The sequence below is a fragment of the Bubalus bubalis genome, chromosome 10 (assembly GCF_019923935.1).
Source record: "Bubalus bubalis isolate 160015118507 breed Murrah chromosome 10, NDDB_SH_1, whole genome shotgun sequence".
NCBI classification, from domain to species: domain Eukaryota; kingdom Metazoa; phylum Chordata; class Mammalia; order Artiodactyla; family Bovidae; genus Bubalus; species Bubalus bubalis.
Window position 1 is genome coordinate 61255791 of NC_059166.1, and position 16253 is coordinate 61272043.

General features: G+C 40.7%; 1 pseudogene; it reads left to right on the forward strand.

Annotated features, from left to right (window-relative positions):
• Positions 1-11546: 11546 nt before the first annotated feature.
• LOC102390740 lies at positions 11547-13032 on the forward strand (annotated as a pseudogene).
• Positions 13033-16253: the final 3221 nt, after the last annotated feature.

The following is a 16253-nucleotide window of genomic DNA, read 5'->3' on the forward strand; positions in this document are numbered from 1 at the left end:
CTTTATTGACTATGCCAAAGCCTTTGACTGTGTGGATCACAACAAACTGTGGAAACAAGAAGCAACAGTTAAAACCAGACATGGAACAGCCTGGTTTAAAATTGGGAAAGGAGTACATCAGGGCTGTACATTGTCACCCTGTTTATTTAACTTATATGCAGAGGATATCATGCGAAATGCCAGGGTGGATGAAGTACAAGCTGGAATCAAGATTGCCAGGAGAAATATCAACCTCAGATATGCAGATAACACCACCCTTATGGCAGAAAGCGAAGAAGAACTAAAGAGCCTCTTGATGAAAGTGAAAGAGGAGAGTGAAAAAGTTGGCTTGAAACTCAACATTAAAAATACTAAGATCATGGCAACCAGTCCCATCACTTCATGGCAAATAGATGGGGAAATAGTGGAAACAGTGACCAACTATTTTCTTGGGCTCCAAAATCACAACAGATGGTGACTGCATCCATGAAATTAAAAGACACTTGCTCCTTGGAAGAAAAGCTATGACCAACATAGACAGCATATTAAAAAGCAGAAATATTACTTTGTCGACAAAGGTCCATCTAGTCAAAGCTATGGTTTTTCCTGTAGTTATGTATGGATGTGAGAGTTGGACCATAAAGAAAGCTGAACACCGAAGAATTAGTGCTTTTAAACTGTGGTGTTGGAGAAGACTCTTGAGAGTCCTTTGGACTGCAAGGAGATCAAACCAGTCAATCCAAAAGGAGATCAGTCCTGAGTATTCATTGGAAGGACTGATGCTGAAGCTGAAACTCCAATACTTTGGCCACCTGATGCAAAGAATTGACTCCTTGGAAAAGATCCTGATGCTGGGAAAGATTGAAGGCAGGAGGAGAAGAGGACAGAGGGTAAGATGATTGGATGGCATCATTTCATCTATGGACATGTGTTTGAGAAAGCTCTGGGAACTGGTGATGAACAGGGAAGCCTGGTGTACTACAGTCCATGGGGTTGCAGAGTCAGACACGACTAAGCGACTGAACTGAGCTGTGACATCTTTGTTTATTGATATGGCAGAAAATACTCTATTTCTTACTAGTAAGCTTCCTGCCACCTGTGTCTTCCTGGCCCTAATTAGCCACCCAATCTCCCCCTCCCCCATGATACTGCCCTTCTCACTGTTCCTAGCACACCAGCCATTTCATGCCTCTGTGCCTTTGCTCACACTGGTCATGTCACGTGACTGGGGATGCCTTAATCCACTGGCAAAATCCTACCCATCCTGAAAGCCTCAGCTTGAAACAGAGAAGGACAATGTGGGGTTCCTGGGCACGGAAGGCTTTCTGTATCCCGTTTCTTGTTTGTAAGAAATAGGCTTTAGCCTTTATGACCTTCCCTGAGTTCCAAAGGGTAGGTTCAAACCATTGCTAACCAAGGAAGGGAGGGGTATGGAGACAGGGAGAAGCAGTCAGAAACAATAGTGCAGCCTTGGGGCAGGGTCCTGGTTCCACCTCAAAGGATACACATAACAATATCTTTGAGCTCTTCCGAAGAACCAAAATCCCCAACAAACACATTAACTACTTGATGAGGCATTCTTCATTCCAGAGAGGTCACAGTTTGATAACCTCAGGGACCACAGAAGCTCATCAGGAGACTACCTGAGGCCCTGCACACACCCTGACCCTTATCAGCAACACCACCCTTCAACATTGCCATAAAACTCCCCACCAGATCCACCTGGGTTGGGATACAAAGTTTTGAGGGCAGTAACCCACTATGTTCCCATTTTCCTGGCAAAGCAATAAAGCTTTTTTTTCTACTTCACCCAAACTCTGTCTCTGAGATACGATTAGGCACCAGTGCACTGAGGCTGAGATTCAGCACCAATCTCAAATATCGCCTTCTCTGTGATATTTTATCAAACTCTTCCAGGCCCAGGAAGTTTATTTGCTCTGTCTCCATAAAAGCTTCCACATCATCATATATATTACAATATGTCATGCGGCATTACCATGACCTGCTCTTATGCCTGTCTCCTCTAGACAGTAGTTCCTCATGGACAGGGCAGTATCTCAGCACCTACACTATTCCTGGAACACAACAGGGATGTAATAAATGCACACTGACTAAAACAGTAATTGAATGAATATACACAGGTAGTATTTACTTAACAATAACATGTAAACAACAGACATGTGAGCAACTATCTAGAATATCTCAGAGGAGCTCACTTTCCTTTTAGTTCAGTCTGCTGGATGAGATCTGAGCATTACCTTTTCTAGCTAGTTTGTTTGTTTTTTGGCCATGTCATACAAAATGTGGGATCCTAGGCCCCCAACCAGTGGAAGTCCCTACACTCCTTTCTTGATAATATCTTTGAGTCATATCTTTGAGGCAATCCTGATTCCAGCCAGCCCAGCATTTCTCATGATATGGTCTGCATGTAAGTTAAATAACCAGGGTGACAATACACAGCCTTGACGTACTCCTTTCCTGATTTGGAACCAGTCTGTTGTTCCATGTTCAGTTCTAACTGTAGCTTCTTGGCCTGCATACAGATTTCTCAGGAGGCGGGTCAGGTGGTCTGGTATTCCCACCCCTTGAAGAATTTTCCACAGTTTGTTGTGCTCCACACAAACAAGTGAGTGATTCAAATGATGTGACTTTGAATCATATAACATGCCAACAGTAGATCACTTTAGACCTGTGCATCCAACAGAACATTCAGCAGTGATGGAAATACTCTGTTTTCACTTGCACAAATGGTAGCCACTAGTTAAATGCAGCAACTAAGCACCTGAAATGTGGGAAGTGCAAATAAGAAACTTAATTTTTAATTTTAAATAATTGAAAATAACCACATGTGGCAAGTAGCTACTATATTGGACAGCATACCCTTCAATTCAGTTCAGTCACTCAGTCAAGTCCGACTCTTTGCAACCCCATGGACTGCAGCACGTCAGGCTTCCCTGTCCATCACCGTCTCCCGGAGCTTGCTCAAACTCATGTCCATCGCCTCCTCCGTCCATGGGATTTTCCAGGCAAGAGTACTGGAGTGGGGTGAATGCCAGCAGTAGGGACTAGATAATGGAAGACTGATAGCCCAGAGCTCTGGGGATGTAAAGCTCTGGGGCTCGGCTGTCTTTGCACAGCAAACCATCTGAAGGGACAGCAGATGGAAGCAACCCTCAACCCCTTTCCAGGGTGAAAGGGCAGGCACAGGCTTATGTACCCACAGGGATTCCAGAGGTTTGAATTACAAACGGTAGGTTCATTCCAACCTATGAGTGAGATGACCATACTGAAAACACCTAAGGTCACTGGGCGAAATCCTATGTTCTAAATCTTTAAGAAGAATGAGAAAAGGCCTCACTGATGCAAAGCACTGCATCCTCAGGCCCTTTCTGTTCTTCAGGTTGGAGCTGTCTCAGGTAGCCACCTGGGTCAGGGGTAAATCATTCAGCTTCTTTCATTTAGGGTTTTGAGTCTTAAAAGAGTGAGGCTTGTAAGGTGAGCTGAGTTTATAATCATGTTTGTTAAGCCTGTTATCTAATTTCCACTTGTTAAGAAAAGGAAAAAAAAAAGCACTTTGCAATTCCCCAGCTCCAAGGAGAGAAAATGCTAAATCTCCTTCCTAAGTTCTCTGAGAAAACTGGACTCATGTGTACATAAGTTGGAAACACCTAGCCCATCCCTTCGGAGAAGGCAATGGCACCCCACTCCAGTACTCTTGCCTGGAAAATCCCATGGACGGAGGAGCCTGGTAGGCTGCAGTCCATGGGGTCGCGAAGAGTTGGACACAACTGAGCGACTTCACATTCACTTTTCACTTTCACGCATTGGAGAAGGCAATGGCACCCCACTCCAGTACTCTTGCCTGGAGAATCCCAGGGACAGAGGAGCCTAGTGGGCTGCCGTCTATGGGGTCGCACAGAGTCGGACACGACTGAAGCGACTTAGCAGCAGCAGCAGCAGCACCACCTGGGAAATGCAAAAGGAGGACAAGGATATCATTTACTCATTATAGCAAAAATCAGACTCATAATTTCCAAGAATGTGAGTCAGCACAGTACACACACAAGGGGAGTGCAAAAAAACATCAGATACTGTAACCCCATGACACACCTGAAGACGAGACTACTGCAACTCAACAACTAAACTATTCTAGGGGACAGATGGCAGTAACAACATAATAAAGAGTGCACTCTGGAACATCAGAGTTTGAAGTTATTCAAATGTTCTTCATTTGACAGTTAAAACTGCATGACAGTAAATGAGTGAATTATACTTAGTTCTTTGTGATATTGACTCTTTCTGCTCTCCCCCTCAACTCCCCATATCAGTCATTTCCCCCCCAAGTTGTTTAAAAGGAAACAAAGCCCATTAACAGTGTGCTGAGCAACTGAAACGCCACCAGTTCCCTGCTTTAGACTCAAAGGACAAAAAAAAAAGGCTTATTTCTTGATCAGATCCTAATGGTTTATCAGAAGTTCAACATTCATTTAGTAGCCTTGGATTTTAAGGCTTTCCAATTGTGACACAATTACTTATGGTGCTTCTTTAACTTTCTCCCATTTTTTTCTTTTAGCAGAAAAGAGAGTTTCCATGACAATACCATAGATTTGCTTCCACTCAAGCTCTAAATATTCACAATTGAGCCATATGAAATTGGTATCTTTGTAGGTTAAAAATGGTTAAATATCTCATGCAGTTCGACCTAATGTAAATATACCCAATACACCTGCCATTTGCAATGACATGAATGAACCTGGAGAATATTATACTAAGCAAAATAAGCCAGACACACATGAAAAAAACCTGCATGATCTCAATGATATGTTAAATCTAAAAATGTCAGATACATAAAAGCAGAGAGCAGATGGTGTCAGGTGGAGGAAATGAGTTTGGTCAAAAGTTACAAAGTTGCAGATATGTAAGATGACTAAGAGGATGTAATATACCATATGATAACTGTAGTTAAAAATACAGTATTGAATATAGAAATTTACTGAGAGAATAGATCCTAGGTGCTCTCACCACACACACAAATGGAATAATTATGTAACGAGATAAAATGTTAATTAGGTCAACTTTAGTAATCATTAGAAGACTCTATACATGGACATCACCAGATGGTCAACACCAAAATCAGATTGATTATATTCTTTGCAGCAAAGATGGAGAAGCTCTATACAGTCAGCAAAAACAAGACCAGGAGCTGACTGTGGCTCAGACCATGAACTCCTTATTGCCAAATTCAGACTTAAATTGAAGAAAGTAGGGAAAACCACTAGACCATTCAGGTATGACCTAAATCAAATCCCTTATGATTATACAGTGGAAGTGAGAAATAGATTTAAGGGCCTAGATCTGATAGATAGAGTGCCTGATGAACTATGGAATGAGGTTCGTGACATTGTACAGGAGACAGGGATCAAGACCATCCCCATGGAAAAGAAATGCAAAAAAGCAAAATGGCTGTCTGGGGAGGCCTTACAAATAGCTGCGAAAAGGAGAGAAGCGAAAAGCAAAGGAGAAAAGGAAAGATATAAACATCTGAATGCAGAGTTCCAAAGAATAGCAAGAAGAGATAAGAAAGCCTTCTTCAGCAATCAATGCAAAGAAATAGAGGAAAACAACAGAATGGGAAAGACTAGGGATCTCTTCAAGAAAATCAGAGATACCAAAGGAACATTTCATGCAAAGATGAGCTCGATAAAGGACAGAAATGGTATGGACCTAACAGAAGCAGAAGATATTAAGAAGAGATGGCAAGAATACACAGAAGAACTGTACAAAAAAGATCTTCACGACCCAGATAATCACGATGGTGTGATCACTGACCTAGAGCCAGACATCCTGGAATGTGAAGTCAAGTGGGCCTTAGAAAGCATCGCTACGAACAAAGCTAGTGGAGGTGATGGAATTCCAGTGGAGCTATTCCAAATCCTGAAAGATGATGCTGTGAAAGTGCTGCACTCAATATGCCAGCAAATTTGGAAAACTCAGCAGTGGCCACAGGACTGGAAAAGGTCAGTTTTCATTCCAATCCCAAAGAAAGGCAATGCCAAAGAATGCTCAAACTACCGCACAATTGCACTCATCCCACACGCTAGTAAAGTAATGCTCAAAATTCTCCAAGCCAGGTTTCAGCAATACATGAACCATGAATTTCCTGATGTTCAAGCTGGTTTTAGAAAAGGCAGAGGAACCAGAGATCAAATTGCCAACATCCGCTGGATCATGGAAAAAGCAAGAGAGTTCCAGAAAAACATCTATTTCTGCTTTTTTGGAAAGGCCAAAGCCTTTGACTGTGTGGATCACAATAAACTGTGGAAAATTCTGAAAGAGATGGGAATACCAGACCACCTGACCTGCCTCTTGAGAAATTTGTATGCAGGTCAGGAAGCAACAGTTAGAACTGGACATGGAACAACAGACTGGTTCCAAATAGGAAAAGGAGTACGTCAAGGCTGTATATTGTCACCCTGTTTATTTAACTTCTATGCAGAGTACATCATGAGAAACGCTGGACTGGAACACAAACTGGAATCAACATTGCCGGGAGAAATATCAATAACCTCAGATATGCAGATGACACCACCCTTATGGCAGAAAGTGAAGAGGAACTCAAAAGCCTCTTGATGAAAGTGAAAGTGGAGAGTGAAAAAGTTGGCTTAAAGCTCAACATTCAGAAAATGAAGATCATGGCATCCGGTCCCACCACTTCATGGGAAATAGATGGGGAAACAGTGGAAACAGTGTCAGACTTTATTTTTCTGGGCTCCAAAATCACTGCAGATGGTGACTGCAGCCATGAAATTAAAAGACGCTTACTCCTTGGAAGAAAAGTTATGACCAACCTAGATAGCATATTCAAAAGCAGAGACATTACTTTGCCAACAAAGGTTCGTCTAGTCAAAGCTATGGTTTTTCCTGTGGTCATGTATAGATGTGAGAGTTGGGTTGTGAAGAAGGCTGAGCGCCGAAGAATTGATGCTTTTGAACTGTGGTGTTGGAGAAGACTCTTGAGAGTCCCTTGGACTGCAAAGAGATCCAACCAGTCCATTCTGAAGGAGATCAGCCCTGGGATTTCTTTGGAAGGAATGATGCTAAAGCTGAAACTCCAGTACTGTGGCCACCTCATGCGAAGAGTTGACTCATTGGAAAAGACTCTGATGCTTGGAGGGATTGGGGGCAAAAGGAGAAGGGGACGACAGAGGATGAGATGGCTAGATGGCATCACTGACTCGATGGACGTGAGTCTGAGCGAACTCCGGGAGTTGGTGATGGACAGGTAGGCCTGGCGTGCTGCAATTCATGGGGTCGCAAAGATCCGGACACGACTGAGCGACTGATCTGATCTGATCTGATAGTAATCATTTTGTTATGTATACATATATCAAATCATCATGTTGCATAAACACATAAAATTTTTATTAAAAAATTTAAAACATGCATGATATATAAATAAATACAATCTTCCTTCATTCTTCTTGATATGTTCAGTCACTCAGTCATTTCCGACTCTTTGCAACCCCATGGACTGTAGGACACCAGTTTTCTCTGTTCATCACTAGTTCCCAGAGCTTTCTCAAACACATGTCCATCAAGTCAGTGATGCCATCCATCCATCTTACCCTCTGTCCCCTTCTCCTCCTGCCTTCGATCTTTCCCAGCATCAGGGTCTTTTCCAATGAGTCAGTTCTTTGAATCAGGTGGCCAAAGTATTGGAGTTTCAGCTTCAGCATCAGTCCTTCCAATGAATATTGAGGATTGATTTCCTTTAGGATTCACTGGTTTGATCTCCATGCTATCCAAGGGACTCTAAAGAGTCTTCTCCAATACCACAGTTCAAAAGCATCAATTCTTCAGCGCTCAGCCTTCTTCATAGTCCAACTCTCACATTCATACATGACTACAGGAAAAACCATAGCTCTGACTATACAGACCTTTGTCAGTAAAGTAATGTCTTTGCTTTTTAATATGCTGTCTAGGTTAGTCATAGCTTTTTTCCCAAGGAGCAAGCGTCTTTTAATTTCATGGCTGCAGTCACCATCTGCAGTGATTTTGGAAACCAAGAAAATAAAGTCTGTCACTGTTTCCATTGTTTCCCCATCTATTTGCCATGAAGTGATGTGACCACATGACATGATCTTAGTTTTTTGGATGTTGAGTTTTAAGCCAGGTTTTTCACTCTGCTCTTTCATCTTCATCAAGAGGCTCTTTAGTTTCTCTCTGCTTTCTGCAATAAGGGTGGTGTCATCTGCACATCTGAGGTTATTGATATTTCTTCCAGAAGACTTGATTCCAGCTCGTGCTTCCTCCAGCCCAGCATTTCACATGATTTACTCTGCATGTAAGTTATACAAGCAAGGTGACAATATACAGCTTTGATGTACTCCTTTCCCAATTTGGAACCAGTCCATTGTTCTATGTTCGGTTCTAACTGTTGCTTATTGACCTGCATACAGATTTCTCAGGAAGCAGGTAAGATGATCTGGTATTCCTATCTCTTGAAGAATTTTCCACAGTTTGTTGTGATCCACACAAAGGCTTTAGTGTAGTCAATGAAGCAGAAATAGATATTTTTCTGGAATTCTCTTATTTTTTTGATGATCCAACAGATGTTGGCAATTTCCTCTCTGATTCCTCTGCCTTTTCTAAATCCAGCCTGAACATCTGGAATTTCTTGGTTCACAGTACGTGAAGCCTTGCTTGGAGAATTTTGAGCATTATTGAGCTTCCCTGGTGGCTCAGATGGTAAAGCGTCTGCCTACAATGCAGGAGACCCGGGTTCAATCCCTGGGTCGGGAAGATCTCCTGGAGAGGGAAATGGCAACACACTCCATTATTCTTGCCTGGAAAATCCCATGGTTAGAGGAACCTGGTAGGCTACAGTCCATGGAGTCGCAAAGAGTCAGACACAAGTGAGCAACTTCACTTTCTTTTGCTAGTATGTGAGATGAGTGCAGTTATGTGGTAGTTTGAACATTCTTTGGCAATTGCCTTTCTTTGGGATTGGAATGAAAACTGACATTTTCCAGTCCTGTGGCCACTACTAAGTTTTCCAAATTTGCTGGCATATTGTGCAGCACTTTAATGACTTCCTGCTCATTGAAACAGTAACAGAAAGGTTCCTAGTTACCTATCCAATATCCACCCAAATATGGATCTTGAAATTACGGGACAGAAGAAAATGAATGGTGGCAAGGCGCATATTCATGGAAGATTAGAACAAATTATAGAGTTAGAGTATGAAAAGCTGCCTTCAGAAGCTTCCAAACCATATGGTTCAAAGAACTGAGAAAATTTCTGGCCAAAGAACTTCCCCTTTTCATTTTACTAGTAAACTATAATTTTTGGTTTCTATTTCAGGATACAGTAGAGAACAAATAAGAAGCACATTTTTAAAAAACTGCCATTTACCCCAATATAATCCTTAGTTGTTTTTGTTGTTTAGTCGCTAAATTGTGTCCAACTCTTTTGTGACCTTATGGACTACAGCCCGCCAGACTCCACTGTCTATGGGATTTCCCAGGCAAGAATAATAATCCTTGGTATTTAAGTATATTTGGGGGCTGAGACTGTTTCTCTTCATTGTTTCATAGGTTTGGGTCACTTTGCTTCCTTGCTTACTATTGACATTGTCTTATTCCTATTGATTTCAACATCCTTATAGCAAAGGAAAATATTAGGACTGCAGAACTTCAAGGAAATGAGTCACAACAGAAGTATACAACAGATTTACTTTCCTGTAGATTTTCAAATCTTAGGGTGATTACCATAGTGGCTTATACTTAGTAGGTACTCAAAAATTTTCATTTACCTGCCATAAATCACTCTATACCAGAATCCCAACTGTGGTCCAGAGAATGGTATTGAAGGGACTTCCCTGGTGGTTCAGTGGTTAAAGTCTACCTTTCAATGCAGGGGATGTGGGTTTGATCCTTGGTTGGGGAACTAAGATCCCACATGCTGTGGGTCAACTAAGTCCAAAAGCCACTATTAGACAGAAGCTCGCGCACCAAAACTAAGATCTGTTGCAGCCAAAAGAAAAAAAAAAAAAAAAAGGAAAAAATTAGGAGAACCCCGCACCCACACACTGTGCAGCCATGAAGGTCCTCAGTAGCCTGTGCAAGAAAGTTAAACTAAGCAACAACGCACAGAACTGGGGGATGCAGAGAACAACTAATATCACCTATCAAGCTCACCATGTCACCAGTAACAAGGGAGATCAAGTGGTGGGGACCACGGATGGCTTTTGTGGTTACACAGTATGGCTAACAGGCTTATCCGGAGCAGGAAAGACCACAGTAAGCATGGTTTTAGAGGAGTACTTGGTTTGCCATATTATTTCATGCTACACTTTGGATGGTGACAACATTCATCAAGGTTTCAATAAAAATCTTGGCTTTAGTCCTGAAGACAGAGAAGAGAATGTTCAATGCATGGCGGAAACAGCTAAGCTGTTTGCAGATGCTGGCTTAGTGTGTATCACGAATTTTATATCACCTTATACTTTTGCTTTATTTACTATGCTAAAGCCTTTGACTGTGTGGATCACAACAAACTGTGGAAAATTCTGAAAGAGATGGGAATACCAGATCATCTTACCTGCCTCCTGAGAAACCTGTATGCAGGTCATGAAGCAACAGTTGGACCTGGTCATGGAACAATGGACTGGTTCCAAATTGGGAAAGGAGTACGTAAAGGCTATATACTGTCACCCCGCTTATTTAACTTATATGCAGAGTATATCATGCAAAATGCCAGGGTGGATGAAGCACAAGCTGGGATCAAGATTGCTGGGAGAAATACCAATAACCTCAGATGTGAAGATGACACCACCCTTATGGCAGAAAGCAGAGAGAAACTAAAGAGCCTCTGAATGAAGGTGAAAAGAGGAGAGTGAAAAAGCTGGCTTAAAATTCAACATTCAAAAAACTAAGATGATGGCATCCGGTCCCATCACGTCATGGCAAATAGATGGGGAAACAATGGAAACAATGACAGACTTTATTTTCTTGGTTTCCAAAATCACTGCAGATGGTGACTGCAGCCATGAAATTAAGACACTTGCTCCTTGGAAGAAAAGCTATGAAATTTAGACAGTGTATTAAAAAGCAGAGACATAACTTTGCTGACAAATGTCCATATGGTCAAAGCTGTGGTTTTTCCAGTAGTCATGTATGGACATGACAGTTGGACCATAAAGAAGGCTGAGTGCCAAAGAACTGATGCTTTTGAACTGTGGTGTTGAAGACTCTTGAGAGTCCCTTGGACAGCATGGAGATCAAACCAGTGAATCCTAAAGGAAATCAATCCTGAATATTCATTGGAAGGACTGATGCTGAGGCTAAAGTTCCAATGCTTTGGCCACCTGATTGGAAGAAGTGACTCATTGGAAAGACCCTGATGCTGGGAAAGATTGAAGGCAGGAGGAGAAGGGGACAACAGAGGATAATATGGTTGGATGGCATCACTGACTCAATGGACATGAGTTTGAGCAGGCTCTGGAAGATGATGAAGGACAGGGAAGCCTGGCATGCTGCAGTCCATGGGGTTGCAAAGAGTCAGACATGACTGAGCAACTGAACAATACTGAGAAACGCAACAATGTAAGGCACATTCACAAGGGTGCAAGTTTATTTTTCTTTGAAGTGTTTGCTGATGCTCCCCTGCATGTTTGTGAACAGAGGGATGTCAAGGGACTCTACAAAAAAGCATGGGCTGGAGAAATTAAAGGTTTCATTGGGATTGATTCTGATCTTTTCTGATATGAAAAACCAGAGGCCCCTGAATTGGTGCTAAAAACAGATTTCTGTGATGTAAACAACTATGTTTAGCAGGTTGTGGAGCTTCTACAGAAATGGGATATTGTGGATGCCTCTTATGAAGTGAAAGAACTGTACATGCCAGAAAATAAACTTCATTTGACAAAAACAGATACAGAAACCTTACTGCCACTGAAAATTAATAAAGTGGATATGTAGTGGGTGCAGGTTTTGGCAGACGACTGGGCAACCCCACTGAATGGCTTTATGAGAGAAAATGAGTACTTGCAGTACCTTCATTTCGATTATCTTCTGGATGAGGCTGTCATTAACTTGTCAGCACCCTAAAGTCCTGACAGCTACTCAAGAAAATAAAGAGACTAGATGGCTGCATGGCATTTGCTCTGATATACAAGGGCCTCTGTGTGGCTATTCTTCGAAATCCAGAAATCCAGAGTTATTTGAGCACAGGAAGGAGGAGCGCTGTGCCAGGAAACAGGAAAAAACATGCAAGAACCACCCTTACATCAAGATGGCTATGGAACAAGGAGATTGGCTGACTGAAGGATACCCTCAAGTCTTAGATTGAATTTATTGGAATGATGGTCTTGATCAGTATTGTTTTACTCCTACTGAGCTATAGCAGAAGTTTAAAGATATGAATGCAGATGCTGTCTTTGCATTTCCATTACACAACCCAGTGCACAACGGCCATGCTCTATTAATGCAAGATACCCATAAGCAGCTTCTAGAGAGGGGCAACTGTGTCCTGTCCTTCTCCCTCACCCTCTTGGTGGCTGGACAAGGGATGATGATGTCCCTCTTGATGTGGTGGATGAAGAAGCATGCTGCAGTGCTGGAGGAAGGAGTCCTGAATCTTGAGACCACAGTGGTGGCCATCTTCCCATGTCCCAGCTGAGGTCCAGTGGCATTGTAGAGCACGGATGGTTGTGGGAGCCAACTTTTACATTGTTGGATGAGACTCTGCTGGCATGCCCTATCCAGAAACAGGGAAGGATCTTTATGAGCAGACTCATGGCACCCAAATGTTGATTATGGCCCCTGGTCTGATCACCTTGGAAATAGTTCCCTTTCAAGTTGCAGCTTATAACAAGAAAAAGAGGCAGATGCACTACTGTGACACTGAGCACCATGAAGACTTTGAATGTAGTCTTAAAAACACAAATGCAAAAACTTTACCTAAGAAGGCCAGAAATCTCTTGAAGGTTTCATGGCTCCTAAGGCCTGGACTATGCTGATGCAGTACTACAAATCCTTGGAGAAAGTTTAAGTTGTTAACCTAGTCATTTCACCTTTGACACCTCATTGAGTAACAAGAGGGGACAGGTACTTACTGCTGGCATTGCTTTGTGTTGGTATCTGTCTGGACATGCTTCCTAAAAACAGACCCTTTTCCTTAACTATTAATAGCATCAGTTTGGATGCCTTATGAGTTCTGTTCTGAACTAGTGTAACACACTCCTGGCTTTAATGTATCTTTATTATAGTTATATTCCTACAGTACAGTTTTAAAATCTTGTCTTTTTGTATTATATTCATACTTCTGTATTATCATTTTTTCAAGCTATTATATCAGTTGTAACCAGTAGTATACACTTTGAATCTCACTTTTCATCTCTTGAAAAAAGAAAAAGCCCACTAAACAATAAACTTGGCTAGACCTTGTTTTGGGAATTTAAAAGAAAAAAAAACCCTGATGTTTGTCTATCAAAAACAAATTAAACAAACAATAGTATTGAAAATATTTGTGTGTAAAGTTAAAGCAATTCTTAAGAGGAGTATACTTTCAATTGCTTATTAGAAAGTAAGAGAGGGTAAAAGTTGATGAGACAGGCATCTACCTAAAGAAGTTAGGAAAACACAATGAGATAAGTCCATAGAAAATAAAAGGAAGAAAATGATAAAGAAAAAAGAAACTAAAAACCAAAGGTACAATTAAAAGGAATTTTTAAAAGCCAAAAATTGGATATTTAAAAACACTATTAAAAGTGACAACCTCTGGCAAGATGGATCAAGAAAAAGAATAAAGGAGGCCAACACACACATCAGAAATTTTCAAAGATTTTTTAAAATTATGAACAATCTTATGCCATTTAATTAGGAAATATACACAATGAAAATAATTGACAAAATTTTAACCTAAAACTAATTCAAGAAATAGGAAGCCTGGATAGTCCTATTTTAAAAAATAATTGAATTGATAAAAATCTTAATACACATGCACACAAACACACATACATATACACCTGAGTCAAGACATATAATCTACCAGACTTTAAAGAAATAACATTATTCCAATCTTATATAAATTCTTCCAGGGTATGAAAAAAAAGGCAATTTCTTGATATAATTGAGATTCTAAAGCTATTCAAAGATAGTATAAGAAAGATAAGAGGCAACTTTTGCCCATAGATACATAAATCCTACACAAAATATTAGCAAATGAAATTCACAAGAGTGTCAACCAAAAAACACAACTCTCCTATGTTGTCAGCAAGAAAACCACTTTAAATATAAATGTCATAATGGAATTTTTAATGACCAAGTTGGGTTTATACAAGAATGGTTTAACATTAGAAAGTCTATGCATACACTTTATCATATTAACATACTAAAGGAGAAAAATCATATAAACTTCTCACAACATGAGGAAAAGATATTTGATAAGATTCAAAATTCATTCATGATTAAAATATATAAAATATTCTATAGTAAAATAAGTATTGAAGGGTGCTTCTTGACCTGAAAAAAAGTATATGCCAAAAATTACTAGCAAATGTTACTTTTAAGGGTAAAAAATAAAATTACAAGCATTACTTTTAGAATGAGGAAGAATGATACTATGACTGCTTTTGTTCAACACTGTACCAGAGCACTTAACCAACAGAGACAAGAAAAGGATTTAAGAAGTAAAAAAATTTAAAAAGAAACAAAACTTATCATACATATGCAATATGACTGTCCACATAGAAAGTCCCCACTGTATACAGAAAAACAAACACAGAAACCATCAATATATAATAAATGAGAACACAGTGAGGTGGCTCAATAGGAGTTCAATATATCCAACTTAATTGCATTGCTAAACACTAGCAAGAAGTGAAACTGAATTCCCAGAAAACTTAGTTCCTTTGCCGAGTTTAGGATTTACCTCTCTATTCAAAATGTTATTCCTTTTCTTGTCCCATACCTGTTCTTCTCAGGATTGAGGAGCATCAAAGAAAAGGAGGGACCGAAACAGAGCAGGAACCAATGGGGTCTCCTGGGTATAAATTTGTTCCATTTCCCCCATTGCTTGTTTGTAAGAAATAAACTTCATTCCGTTTCCTTGACCTTCCCTGAGTTCTGAAGGGCAGATTCAAACAGCTGCTAACCAGAGGAGGGAGGGAATACAGTAACAAAGGAGGAACAGTCAAAAAAAAACCGTAGTGCAGTGTCCTGGTTCCTTCTCAAGGAATATACATTATATGTAACAATAACTTTGAGTTCTTCTGTAGGAACTAAGGCCCCCATCCACACGGGGGATGCTAACTTTGGGCTGAGCAAAAGCTTCCTGGAACACCACCTTGATACCTAACCACAACCAACCAGAAGAAAGTCTGCAAACAGTGGAAGATGATAGACTCTGAAAGTCTCTCAGTCGTGTCTGACTCTTTGCAACCGCATGGACTGTAGCCTGCCAGGCTCCTCTGTCCATGGAATTCTCCAGGCAAGAATACTGGAGTGGGTAGCCGTTCCTCTCCAGCGGATCTTCCCAACCCAGGGATTGAACCCAGGTCTCCCAGATTGCAGGCATATTCTTTACATATAAGCCACCAGGGAAGCCCAAAGACTCTGAACCCCTCCTCAAATGATTCTCCGTTTAAAAAACTTTCATGGACAAGCCGAATTTTTAGAATTGGTTTTGGGGCACAAATTCAAACAAAGCTGTTATATTAATTATGTAGATTTGGTATAGGGACCAATGGACTATAACAGAGAACTCAGAAACACATACACCCATATATGAATACTCAGCATGTGACAGAGATGTCATTCAGATCACTGATGAAAGAATACTTATTCAACAAAACAGGCTGAGATAACTAGTGGTTCTTATGAGTAAAGATGAAATTGAACCTTTGTCCCTCATCATACATAAAAAAAATAATTTCAAATGGAACAGAGACTTAAATATCAAAGATAAAACTAGAACTGTTGAAGAAACTATAAAAGAACATCTTCATGACTTCAAGGTTGGGAAGGAGTTTTTAAACAAAAAACAAACTGTGTTAATCATTAATGATAAGATACAGACAACTGTGAAGGGGATCAGAGTATCTCACTTTAACATAAGGATTATTTTGAGTTGAAGGCAACTAAGAAACAGAGAAGGCAATGGCATCCCACTCCAGTACTCTTGCCTGGAAAATCCCATGGACGGAGGAGCCTGGTGGGCTGCAGTCCATGGGGTCGCTAGGAGTCGGACATGACTGAGCGACTTCACTTTTA